The 11,570-nt window shown below is 53.5% G+C and overlaps 1 long non-coding RNA gene across 1 annotated transcript; it reads left to right on the top strand.

Moving 5' to 3' along the window:
- Positions 1-279: 279 nt before the first annotated feature.
- On the top strand, positions 280-5,007 carry LOC121022619 (uncharacterized). Its single transcript, XR_005787020.1, has 2 exons — positions 280-681; positions 4,618-5,007. It is a non-coding gene; the product is annotated as an uncharacterized LOC121022619 (long non-coding RNA).
- Positions 5,008-11,570: the final 6,563 nt, after the last annotated feature.

An 11,570-nucleotide genomic window follows, 5' to 3' on the forward strand; every position in this document is an offset into this window, starting at 1 on the left:
GACAGTGCCTACATTCAGAATCGTCCACCTTCATCTTTGGATAAGCCTGCTCCCGAGGACTCTAATGGAGAGGGACCAGGAGGGAGAAAAGTCACAGGCGCCTCAGGGACGTGGGAATCTACGGAAGCCACTGGAGGCCACTCTAGGCGTGGCCTGGGAGCCCAGAGGCTGCTGACTGCATTCCTGCTTCCCAGGAGCTGCCTCCTGACTCCCCTGGATGCTGCAGCTGTCCCCTGAGGTCCCCAAAACCCATCATGATACACAGCGCATGGCGGGAATTTGATACACATTTGCTGATTGAATCCATGGCACCCTTTGAGATGCGGTTCTGTTGGTTTTGAATGTCTGTGGTCTTTAAGATCCTCTACAACCGAGATTCTTAACTTAGGGTCTAGGAAGCCTCTGAAACTGGATGTAAACTACAGGCTCACGTGTGCTTTTCAGGGGGAGGCATCTACAGAACTCAACATATTCTCTATACTGTTTAAGGCCCCCAAGAAACCGAGAAACACTGGGAAAAACGAAGAAGCATGTGCCACTGGAAAAGTCATCCTAAACCACTGTTTTACAGAGAGCGGCACTCCAGGACCGGGAGGAGCCTTTGGGATGGTCCAGTGGGGCTAAGCCGACAGACCCGAACAGATGCCTGAGGACCCAGACAGATGCCTGGATGGGAAAAACGTGAGGTCCCAGGACATCGTCTGTCCTGCACTTTCCCTGGGATGGAGCACAAAAAGTCTTCAGACTTGAGTGCTTATTGTATAACCAATACCTGTTCATTTATCCGTCACTGACTGAGGCCTCAGTCTGTGCCAAGCTCTGTGCTAGATGCTGGGGACATGTGGGGGCTAGGTTCCCAGGAGAGGGGACACGGTGAGTCTGTCTTATTTATCTCCGTTCTCTAAGCTTTGGCTGCTGTCCAGCACATAGAAGGCACTCAATCATTAGCCACTGTCTTAGACAATGGGACAGAAAAGTGGTTGTCTCTGGTGTTGGGAACCTAGGAACCTCGGTGCAAATCACAGCCTGTCCACTCACGTGCTGTGTGACTCTGGGCAGGTCGCTTCACCTCTCTGAGGTTCAGTTTCCTGGAAATGTAGGGCAGGAACTAACTTCAAGGAGCCTGGGGGTGGTTAAGAAGCTGACAGGTGAAAAGAGCCTGACTCAGGCTGAGTGCCTTTCCAGCTCTAGCTCTGGAAAGCTAGATATTATTGTCACCATAATATCAAGGAGCCCAGGTAAACACTCGGATCTCCACTCACCTTCCAGGGAATGGGGAGGACTCCCCAGATCACCTCCGTGCCTCGTCCACACGAGGACGTAGGAATCAGGAATGGGGGTGTTGTAAGGGACGGTAGAGCAGCATCTAGTGGAAGGGAAGGACATTTGGAAGAGAAAGTTTCAGAGGCTGGGACAGAGGTTGGCACAGAAACCAGGAATGTGACCCGCATGAGCTGGTGGCCTCAGCACAGGAGGTTAGACAAGGTCCCCTTGGGCACAGGACCCAAGACTCAGGGCCAGTGCCGGAACAGCCTTCTCCCTGCCTTCCGCCCTCGTGGCCTCCCCAGGTGCTGGGTCTCCGGGTCCGCGGGCTCAGGGGCCCATCTTCCCTGTTCTGCTCCATCTGTACTGTGTCCAGCTAAGGGCACTGCCTCCGCTGCCCCCAAGTCCCCAGCGCTCAGGATGCCCAGGCAGGAGAGGGCTCTGTGCAGGGCGCAGCTGGGCGTCTCCATGGCTCTGGGCCGCCCGTCAGCAGCTGGGCCTGCGTCCCTCTGGACACCAGGTCCTTCCTTGGGTTTCTGGCTCTGCTGGTCTCTGCAGGAATGTTCAAGAATGCTGTCCCTTCCCCTTTCCCCACCACCCCCCTGCCCTCCCTCACACCCCTGCCCACAGCCCTTCCCCTCTGCCTTCTGCCAAAAGAAACCAGAACAAAGCAGCGTTCTCTCCTGGCCTTGTCTGGCTGGGAGAGTGGTGAGAAGGGACAGTTCTTTCAGGTTCATGAAATAAACATTTGGTAGCAGAGGTCGTGAGGGTCTGGGGATCCTTCGGAAAATCCTGGAGTGGGGTCACAGGCTGTGGGAAAGGAGTGGACTGTCTCAGAGGAGATGGGACTCTGTCCCCTGTCCCTGCAGGGTCTAGGGATGGATGAGGAGTCCTAGAGCCTGGATTTTGGGGAGAAAGGAAGGAGCAGGGAAGGTGCCCTCTCAGAGCCAGTACAACCCCTCCCTGCTGTCAGGCGGGCCTTAGCCCACACTGCTTGGACAGTTACTCAGACCAACAGTCAGTGAAACACTGAGAGTCCCAGACTTCATTCAATAAACCACCAAAGCACCAGCCCAACAGGCCATGTTCCCAGTTGGTTCACATTAGCTGCTCAGCCAGGGTTGGCCAGTTGAAGGGAACCTAATTCTTGGTAGAGCCGTCATGTGACGGTTGGTTTGGGACGTCCTGGCTTCTGAGTCAGCTTGGGAGCCGAGCAGACGCCTGGCCACTGACGGTGCTCAACTGGCCATTGGGGAAGGCTCCACACGAGGCGGCTGATGGTGTGAAGGTGTGGGGGCAGGATGTGCACGGCTGGGCTTCCCCTGCTCCTTCAGTGGGGCTTGGTTTGGGGAAAACAGTGTCATGTTTTGGGTCAGGGATTGGTAGACACAGAGAAGAGGCTGAGCTGCGATTCAGGCCGCTTTTTTGGCTCAGACGCCTCCTCCAGGAGGAAAGTTGGGGCAGGAGGAGTTGAGGATTGAAGGGAGGGAAGCCCTTGGTTCAGGAGTCAAGGGCATGATCCAAAGGACTTGCTTGGGGGTTCAGGGATCTCTGTCCCTGGGAACCCGTTGCATTCCTGTCCCAGATCCATCGCTTATAGGTGTTGTGAATCTCTGAAGGTCTCTAAGGTTCCATGCTGGCAACTATAAGATAGGGGTCCCCGGGCCCTGCTCTGAAGCAGGCCCCAGGCTCTGAGCTGTCAGCCCAGAGCCTGACGCGGGGCTCAAACCTAGGCATTGTGAGATCACGACCTGAGCTGAAGTCAGGACACTTAACCGACTGAGCCACCCAGGCACCCATATCTGCTGGGTTTTTTAAGTGCACACCGCAAGATCCTGGAGCGCAGGATCAGCTCGTGCACAGGAGATCAAAAGTTTGAACTGTGAATAAGTCATTACTACTTTCGCTGTGATCTTCTGCTGGCCAGGTGCCCACTAGCTCTCATTGTGTGAATGCATTCCCCAGAATGGTATGAGATGGATATGGAAAGACAATGTGTTCCTCATTTAAGAAGACACACACCTCACCCCCAGCAGCAGGTGACAAAAACAGCATCCTGCCGCACCCCAGGGTGCACCCCGCAAACAAATCAATGAAAGGTACTGTGGAAATTCAATCATTAAGCAAATTCAATACTGATGGAAGTTTATTCAGTGTACCCGTATAATGGAAAAGTGTAAGATGCTACGCCATATGCTCTTTTATTCCACGTGTGAAAAGTTCTCATTGACGGCGTCAGACAGACGGTAACGCTATGACCATGGAAGTAAACATGGGTTAACAACTCAGCCTTGTTGACATTGTGTGGGAAACAATGTCTCAAGCTAATGTTTGCATATTAACTGGTTGCCGAACGTTAGTGGAGCTAGATCTCTCCCTGAAACAGGGCTGCCAGATTATTTTCAAATTAATAAACCAGGTGTTTTAAAAGTAATTTTTGCTCTTCAGATTAACATAAAAATGGAGCAGATAACAGAGAAAGTTCTCCTATGCCCTATCCTCTCCCCCCATCCTATTTCTTTTATTACTCACCCCTAATCGTTTTGTGCTATACCTGTCACTATTAGGGAACCAATATTGATGGATACTTGACACTGACGTTCACTCCTTGTGTTGTACGTTCCTATGTTGTTGAGAGATTTATTTTGGAAAGAGAGCGTGCACACGTGCAAGTGGGGGAGGGGCAGAGAGAGAGGGGGAGAGAGAGTCCCAAGCTGTCAGTGCAGAGCCTGACGCAGGGCTCCAAGCCACGCACTCTGAGATCGTGACCTGAGCCGAAATCAAGAGTCGGATGCTTCATAATCAACTAAGCCACCCAGGTGCCCCGATTTCCATGTCCTTTTTTTGGAAAAATATTGAACATCTGCTATCAACCAACCAGAAGAGTCTCACTGCTCTAATGATCCCCTGGTTTCACCTGTTCACCCCTTCCTCTTTCCTTGAAACCCCTGGTCTTTTTAGTGTCTCTCCAGATCTGCCCTTTCCAAAATGTCATACAGTTGCAATCAGGAACATTTCACGGTGACTTAGATAGCCTTTACTGGAAAGTCAAAAGGCTCTGTTTCTCATTTCTCTTCTGCTTCTTCCCATTGCCTTCTTTTTCCAACCAAGGAAAACCCTGGTCATGGTTATTAACTAACAGGCTCCATAAGCCCCCTTCCGTGCCCAGTCGACCAAAGCTGCCTAAGTGCCAAGTAGCACCACTCATGACTGGCACGTCGTTCTAGATCCCCCCCCAGGGTCTATCGAGGAAACTCCTCCTGACACAGCAGACGAAGAGGCTCCATCTAATGCCAAGGTGAGGTCTCCTGTCTTTGTCTGAGATTGATACGTTGCTTTGACGGTTTATTTCAGGTTTGATGGATTTCACGCAGGAGGATCTGACAATGTATATTACGGATGGCATATGCAGTTTCCATGGTGGGGAGAGTGTCAGTTGGGAGTTTCTTACCAACAGATACCTGAGTCAAGAGGGCACTCAAAAATGACAGCATCCATTCCAAACTGGACAGCAGTGAATATCTTGGCATTTCTCTTCCTTGGAAAAGAATTTTATAATTGCCAATCAAAATGGACCTGAGACCTACTGTCCAGGAAAAGTTGGTGCCTTTTGGCATAAGTACACTTGCTCCGCTCTTGCTTTTGGGTTCCCTTGAGTCAACTGCTTTTTCCCATCTGGTTTTCTAGACTCACCAAGAGAACAAAAGCCCCATGCAAGCAGAATGCAGTATGACCTGACTCTCACTGTGTTTTCATTTCTGTGATTGCAGGGGGACTCAAGGCCCCGTGAAGATGGTACGTGTTTTAGAGTCATTCACCTATGGAGGAAAAATCCTTAAGAAAGGAAAGGTGGGGCTTTCTTGCTGGTTGTAGTCTGGAAGGTTACCCTATTTCCAGCTTCCTGTTGGGAAAGGGGACATTTCTGTAAGGACCGATTTTCCAGATAAGAACCATGGCCAGTGCTACAGTCCCTGGAACAGCCACGCTCCCTTATATGGTGTGGGTCTGTGTGTATGGGCTTTAGGGGCAGGGTCTCTGTGTGCGTCTGCGTGGTGTGAACGTGTGGTGCGGGCAGTGCCTGTGGGTAAGAGCATGTGTTTCCCCAGTAGATAGATGCCCATGTAGACGTCACAACGCTGGGTCCTTTTTCTCAGAAAGAACCCCATCACCCCGCACGCTTTGCATACATTGTCTTGTTCACCCCTCGCCACAGCTGTGCTGGCGTTGGCTTTCTCTCCCCGCCCCTCGGAGAGAGGGGCTGAGGTGCAGAGATGAAGGGCCCAAGCTCAGGAGCTACCATGCGGCCCCCAGGCACGTGGCTGCAGCTCTGAACTCTGACCTGCACTCCTCACGCGCACTCCACGTGGGGCGAGGGAGTTACGGCATCTGGGAACATGCCTGGAGCGCCAGAGTCCACCCAGGTCCCAGATCCTGCCAGCCTTACAAGGTGGCCTCATCGGTCACGCAGCCCCCCCGCAGCCACAAGTGCATTCAGCTGACTTTGGGACGGCCATTAGTGTGAAATGCACGTAGCAAGCCCTGTGCTCCCGGGCGGCCCACAGTTTCTGAGAAGTGTGAGGCCACCTCGGACAATGTAGGTCAACACCTGTCAGTGCTGGGCTCACGCCTCAGCCTCCGGCCCAAAGCAGATAAGACTCAGGGAGATACTTTAGGGCATTTAATAAGAGGATCACCACAAGCCCTGGAAGTGTCCGGTTGTGTGAGGTTCCAGTGACAAACAGGAACTCAATATGCGCTTTGTGATCAGCCCGGACTCTGCCTCTCTCTCCCTTCCCGCCCCTCTCCTTTGTCTCCTTCCTTCACCAAGACGGGTGGCCCAGAACAGCTCAGTTCTTGCTTGTTAACCCGTTGCTGCCAGGTAGCCTGGGCCCAAGTCATGTCAAGCAGAACCCCCTACGTGAGCACAGCAGCACCACCATTGAGTGATAGTTACCCTGTGTTCTCCTGGCTGCCCCCCGAGGGCCTGGCGGAGCAGCATCCTGGGACAGGGCTGAGGCAAAGGCCCCGTCCAATGCCACGGTGAGCTGACCTGCCTTTGTCTGAGACACAAACCCTGCTTTCTAGGTTTCTTTCTTTCAGTTGAATTCATGTGTGAAAATGTGGGCATGCTCATCAGAGACGATATTTATCAGTTCCTTGTTGGGGATGGGTGTCGAGTCCTACCAGTGACATCTGGTTCATGCGGCTGTTTGCGAAGGGTTGCACCGGCTCCTAGACTGTGGGGGGGGGGGGGGGGGGGGGGGGGGACAGGGCTTTCCTTAGCAGAAATCCCCCCTCATCGGATTAAGAATTTCATGATTGGCAACCGACACGGACTTGAGAGGACGTGATCCAGGAATTTTCAGCAACGTTCTCTACTCTGGCCGTTGGGGCTTCTACTGGATGGTCTCCCGGCTAGGTCTCTAAAGTCACCCAGAGGACACATGGGAGCGATCTGATCCTCATGCCTTTCTGTCATTGCAGGTGGTCTCGGGATTAAGTGAAAATAGTAAGTTCTGTGGAGTCCCACACTTGCTGGGGAAAGATCTAGGTGGTGAGAGACGCGGGGCTTTCCTGCTGGCTTTCATTGGGAGTGCCACCCCGATTCTGGGTGCCTGCTGGGAACGGGGGCTGGGGATGTGGGGAATGAGGCTGACCCTATAGGGAAAGAACCGTGGCCATTTCTTCACAAGGGCTTTTGCTCCCTTTGGGTGCTGAGGGTTTGTGTGTATGGTGGTGGGCTCTTCCCTGTGTGAATCTAGGTGGTGTGGCTCTGAGTGTGTGTGTGTGTGTGTGTGTGTCTCCCTAGACTGGTGTCCCCTCCAAAAACACAGTTGACAACGTCAGCTTCTAAGTGAAAATTCCCATCACCATTGCTTCCTGCAATTATATGTACTTCAAACATGATCAAACTCTGCACTTTGAGTTTGTACGGTTCTTTGTATGCTAATAAGCTTGGGGGGGGGGGGAATCCCATTGCCAGCTAGGAAGGGTTCCCAGCATTCTAAGTGGACAAAACTGTTTCAGAATCACCATTATTGGGTCAATAACCACTTCATTTAATGATAGATCTCACCTCAGAGCAGGCTGTTTCCTTAACCCCATGGCAGGCGGATCAATCCTAATTTAAGAGAAGGAGCCCTAATGGTATCTAATTGGCCTCTGGGAAAAGGGAGGCCAGAGAGGGTGATGGATTACGGGGACTAGCACAGCCTGTGGATGGGGAGCCAGGCACTGCGACGAGACCCTCGGCCCTAAGCCCCATGGACTGTCTCTCATCCATCCCCTGCCTGGGTACCACTTATGAGCAGGGATGAGGCAGGACGAGCCGGGGTGCCGGGTGAGAGCACCGCATGGACATTGTCCAAAAAGCCCCGGGAGAGGGTCTTCCTTCCTGTCCCAGCCTCTTCTCCATCTACCAGACTCTTTCCTTCATTGACACCGGGGAGGGGCAGACAGTGGAGTCAGGTCTCCTGTTCTCCCACCCAGGACACATCACAGAGATGGAACCAGAGCCAGGCCAGACACAAGGAGGTTCCCAGGCCTGATCCACTGGGGGCCGGGGGGACCAGTTTGTACTTTTCACCTGCTTCTGGGGGTCACCTGACAACCAGTCCTTGTCTGCACACTGTTGGCCAAGAGATGTTTGGCTGGAAACACATTCATACACAAGGGATCTCACCCCACGTGACCAGGGCAGCTGTAGAACATTCTAGTTGCAGAGGAGGTGAGAGGGACACAGGCTCCAGTGCACAGGGAGTTCAGCAAAGTGGTGGGGGCTGATCCCAGGGTTAAGGTAGTCCTCGCTGTACCTTTCCCTGGCTCCGAGGACATCAGTTGGAGAGTTTGTTTGACAGGTATTGGAATTCTCGGTTCTAAACCCCATCCATTCTAACCCTTCCTTCCACTCGTGGGCACAGGAGCCCTAGCCCTGGGTGGTCACTACAAGGGCACTGACAGCATCTGCCTCACTCTTGTCTCACACAGTGCTCAGCACTGGGAAGAGCCTCTTGTAAAACCTCTGGGCTGGGATCTAGTTCAGGAGTGGAAAGGTCCCTCCTCAGCTTGTCCCAACCTGTTGGGCCCCACACTAAGTTGGGCATCTGCCCCGGCTCTAGTCCATATCCAAGAGAGAGAGGGGTGGTTTCCTGAGGACAGTGAGGTGCCCCCCTACCCTGCTGTTCTGATTACACCCAGCACAAGTGTGGGGGGTCATGCTCTTCACTCTGCTTACAAGTGGGCCCCTGCTGGGATTCCTCTAGGGCTTGGGTGGTGGCCATCCTCTCTGAGCGTCCCCAGGGACCCATGGAGTGCCTGGCACATGTGTATGAGCCCTGAGAACCTACTAATGAAAGATCGTGTCAGGCCAGCAAATCCTCTGCAGGCACCCCCAGGGCAGGCATGTCACGTCTTCTGCATCTTTGGATCCGACAGCTGCACTATCCAGGGGGGGAAGCCACTAGCCAGATGTGCCGGCTCATGTTTACATTAATTAAAGTAAATGAAGTTAAACATTCCATCCCTCATCACACTAGCCACAGTTCAGGTACCCAGCAGGTGCATGTTTACAACACAGAGCATTTCCATCCCGACAGACGGCTCTCCTGGGCAGCTGCTCTGAGCCTGGCCCAGGGTGTGCTCATGGAACCCACCTAACCCAACATGCGTCCGTCACAGTGGGAAGGTCAGGTTGGTTCGTGCCCAGGTGAGAGCTATCACGATCCAGTGCAGCTGGGGAAGTGTCAGGTGAAGGTGGATCCTTTCTCCCATTTGAAGGTTTGCAAGTGTGGTCAATGTCTCGTTGAAGGACTCTGACTCCACCGAGCCCAGGGAAGGTCTGAGGACCCAGAGGAAGGACAGCTGATGCCGGGTGGGCCAGCATGGCCTCAGCTGGAGCAGCAGGAACAGGGGAGACCCTGTGTCTAGTACCCTGCTTGCTCATGCTTGTGTCTGTAAAGATTGGATTGTCCACTGAAGATACGATTCGAGCAGCAAGGATGAAGAAGCCCTAGGTAGGGAACAGCCCTGAGGTGTATCAGGAAATGGTTTCTGGGAGCTGTCAGGTTCTACCTGCAGCTTTGGAGACTGAGGGAGGTGGGTATGAAATCAGAGAGAAAAGGAAATGTGCGTCCTTCTCATATTTTAATGCTGTAGGAATAAGAGCTGTTCTGTCTGTTGGCTTAGGGTGTGCTGTTCGCAATCTTTTCTTGCTTTGTTATTTAAAGTCTCTCTTTCCACTAAGACCTGCTCTCTTCTGCTCTGCCTCTGCCAAGCATCAAAGCCTTGGTTACGGTAGGTTCCCACGTCTTGGGACTTGAGCAGGGGCAGTTTACTGGGTCGGATTTGGTGTGATCTGTGACAGAGGTGGTCTGATGAGGCATATTCTGGCATGCACACTTGAAACGGAGACAAAGTGCTTCCATGTGAGCTGGGTGCTGGGGACCCGGGGACCCTCTCCCTCTGCACCTTCAGGTCACGGAGCAGCACCTGTATGGGCTACCTTCAGCTTTGCCCCTGGGTGAAAGGGTGCTCCCTGGGTGGGCATCACAGAGAATGTTTCCTCTCCAGCTCCTGCAAGTGCTCCTGGGACCGTCTGAAGAAGTGAGGTGGGAGGTGCTCCCTGGAGCAAGTTCTCTCCTCTCCTCACCCAAATCCTGGGTCCCTGGAGCCGAATAAATCCTGTACTTGCCTCCACGTGGAAGGGACCTCTGTGCAGCTCCCCCCGCCCCCACCCGCTGATACACTCCCTGGTTGGCAGGATTTCTAGAGGCCTGTGTGAATGCAGCTGGGCCCTCGCACACACTGGGTCTCCAGGCCCCGCCGAGCTGTCTCCTGGGAGTGAACAGCCCCAGGAAAGAGGCTCTTGGCAGTGGGGCTGGGGTTCCTGCCCCTGTCAGATCCTACTCCTCCAGCCACACAACAATGGGCCTGCTTCTCACCACGGTTATAGTCCCCATGGGATCTTCCTTGCGCCTTCCTGTGTCTTCCTCCACTCCTTCCAGTGCTCAGGGCAGAGGCTGGCAGGCACAGGTGTTTCTTTGGCTGCACCTGTTGATGTTTTCCCCTCGCTTCACCTATAGACTGGGGGACTTTGGGCAAGTTATGTTACCTCTAATGTCATGGTCACTGTTCCTAAGGGGCTGGGACCTATGCGGAGGAAAGGGTTGTGTGAACATCCAGTGTCCCCCAGGCTCCTAAGGTCAGAGAAGGAACGGCCAGCCACACGGTATGGGGAATTGATTGCCTTCTCCAACGGCCCAGCACAACCATGAAGGTGCCCCTGGATTTGGCTGAATTGATAAAATGATGGAATGATTGGTTAGGGAAGGTGGCAGTATACCCATCGCATGCACACTTGGGTTCCACTGTCCCCATATTGGAGAAAAATACAAAGGTGGAGGCTGGCCAGGAGACGGGAAATGAATAGGAATCTGGAGGCAGGGAGGAGTCCAGGTGGTCATTGGGGGAGGGAACTTGGGAGGCGGGCAGTGTATTGCACACAAAGTCCTAGGGACAGTGACTGCCTCTTGGAGGGACGGGGTGGCTCAGGTGCTGCTTCCTGGTCCCAGGTATGGAATCTGAGGACTAGGAAGGGCCTGGAGTCCCTGGACCTGCTCCTCATCACATTGGAGAAAGGTGGGAAGAGGGCCCCAGGGGGATTGTAGTGTGAGGCCACAGTTGCCATCTGGGGTCAGGGATGTAATCCCAGAAGCAGCAGCCTGAGTTCTCACCTCCCCTGACCTCATCCTCTCTTTCCCACGGCCACCCCATCACTGTCACTGCCCTTGTGCATGCAGAAGTCTGTTTCACAGATCCTAAGGATTAGGATTCAGACACTAGCCATCTGCATATAATTTACTTCCTAATTCTGGCTCTTTTGTATTTATTTCCGGTGCTTAAGTCTCCTGTGTGACTCTTCCCTGCTCCCTCTTTGGATGATTTCCATCCTGAAGGACCCAGTCCCATCCAGGCCCAGGAGGGCCTAGCATCTCCAATGTCTATACAATCTCCCCAGCATCCCATCATCAGCTTCCCCAGCAGCACCCTGTTTCCAGGGCTGAGCAGCCCTGTGTGGTGGGCTGGGCACTGGGCTGGAATGAGGAGGGCTGGGATCGCTCTGCTGGAGGGCCCCCCTGGGAGTCTGTGACTGCCCTGACCGAGCCCGTCTTGGTGCTCTCCTACCCCAGAGACGGGGATGGGGGCCTCTGCAATCACATGACTGTCTTCTGCCTTTCAGCTACCAAGATCACACAATTTTAAAACAAGAATTATTCCATCCGGACTCTGATTCCAGAAATCCTCCTGTC

The sequence above is a fragment of the Herpailurus yagouaroundi genome, unplaced genomic scaffold (assembly GCF_014898765.1).
Source record: "Herpailurus yagouaroundi ecotype Mexico unplaced genomic scaffold, PumYag 428, whole genome shotgun sequence".
Lineage (NCBI taxonomy): Eukaryota > Metazoa > Chordata > Mammalia > Carnivora > Felidae > Herpailurus > Herpailurus yagouaroundi.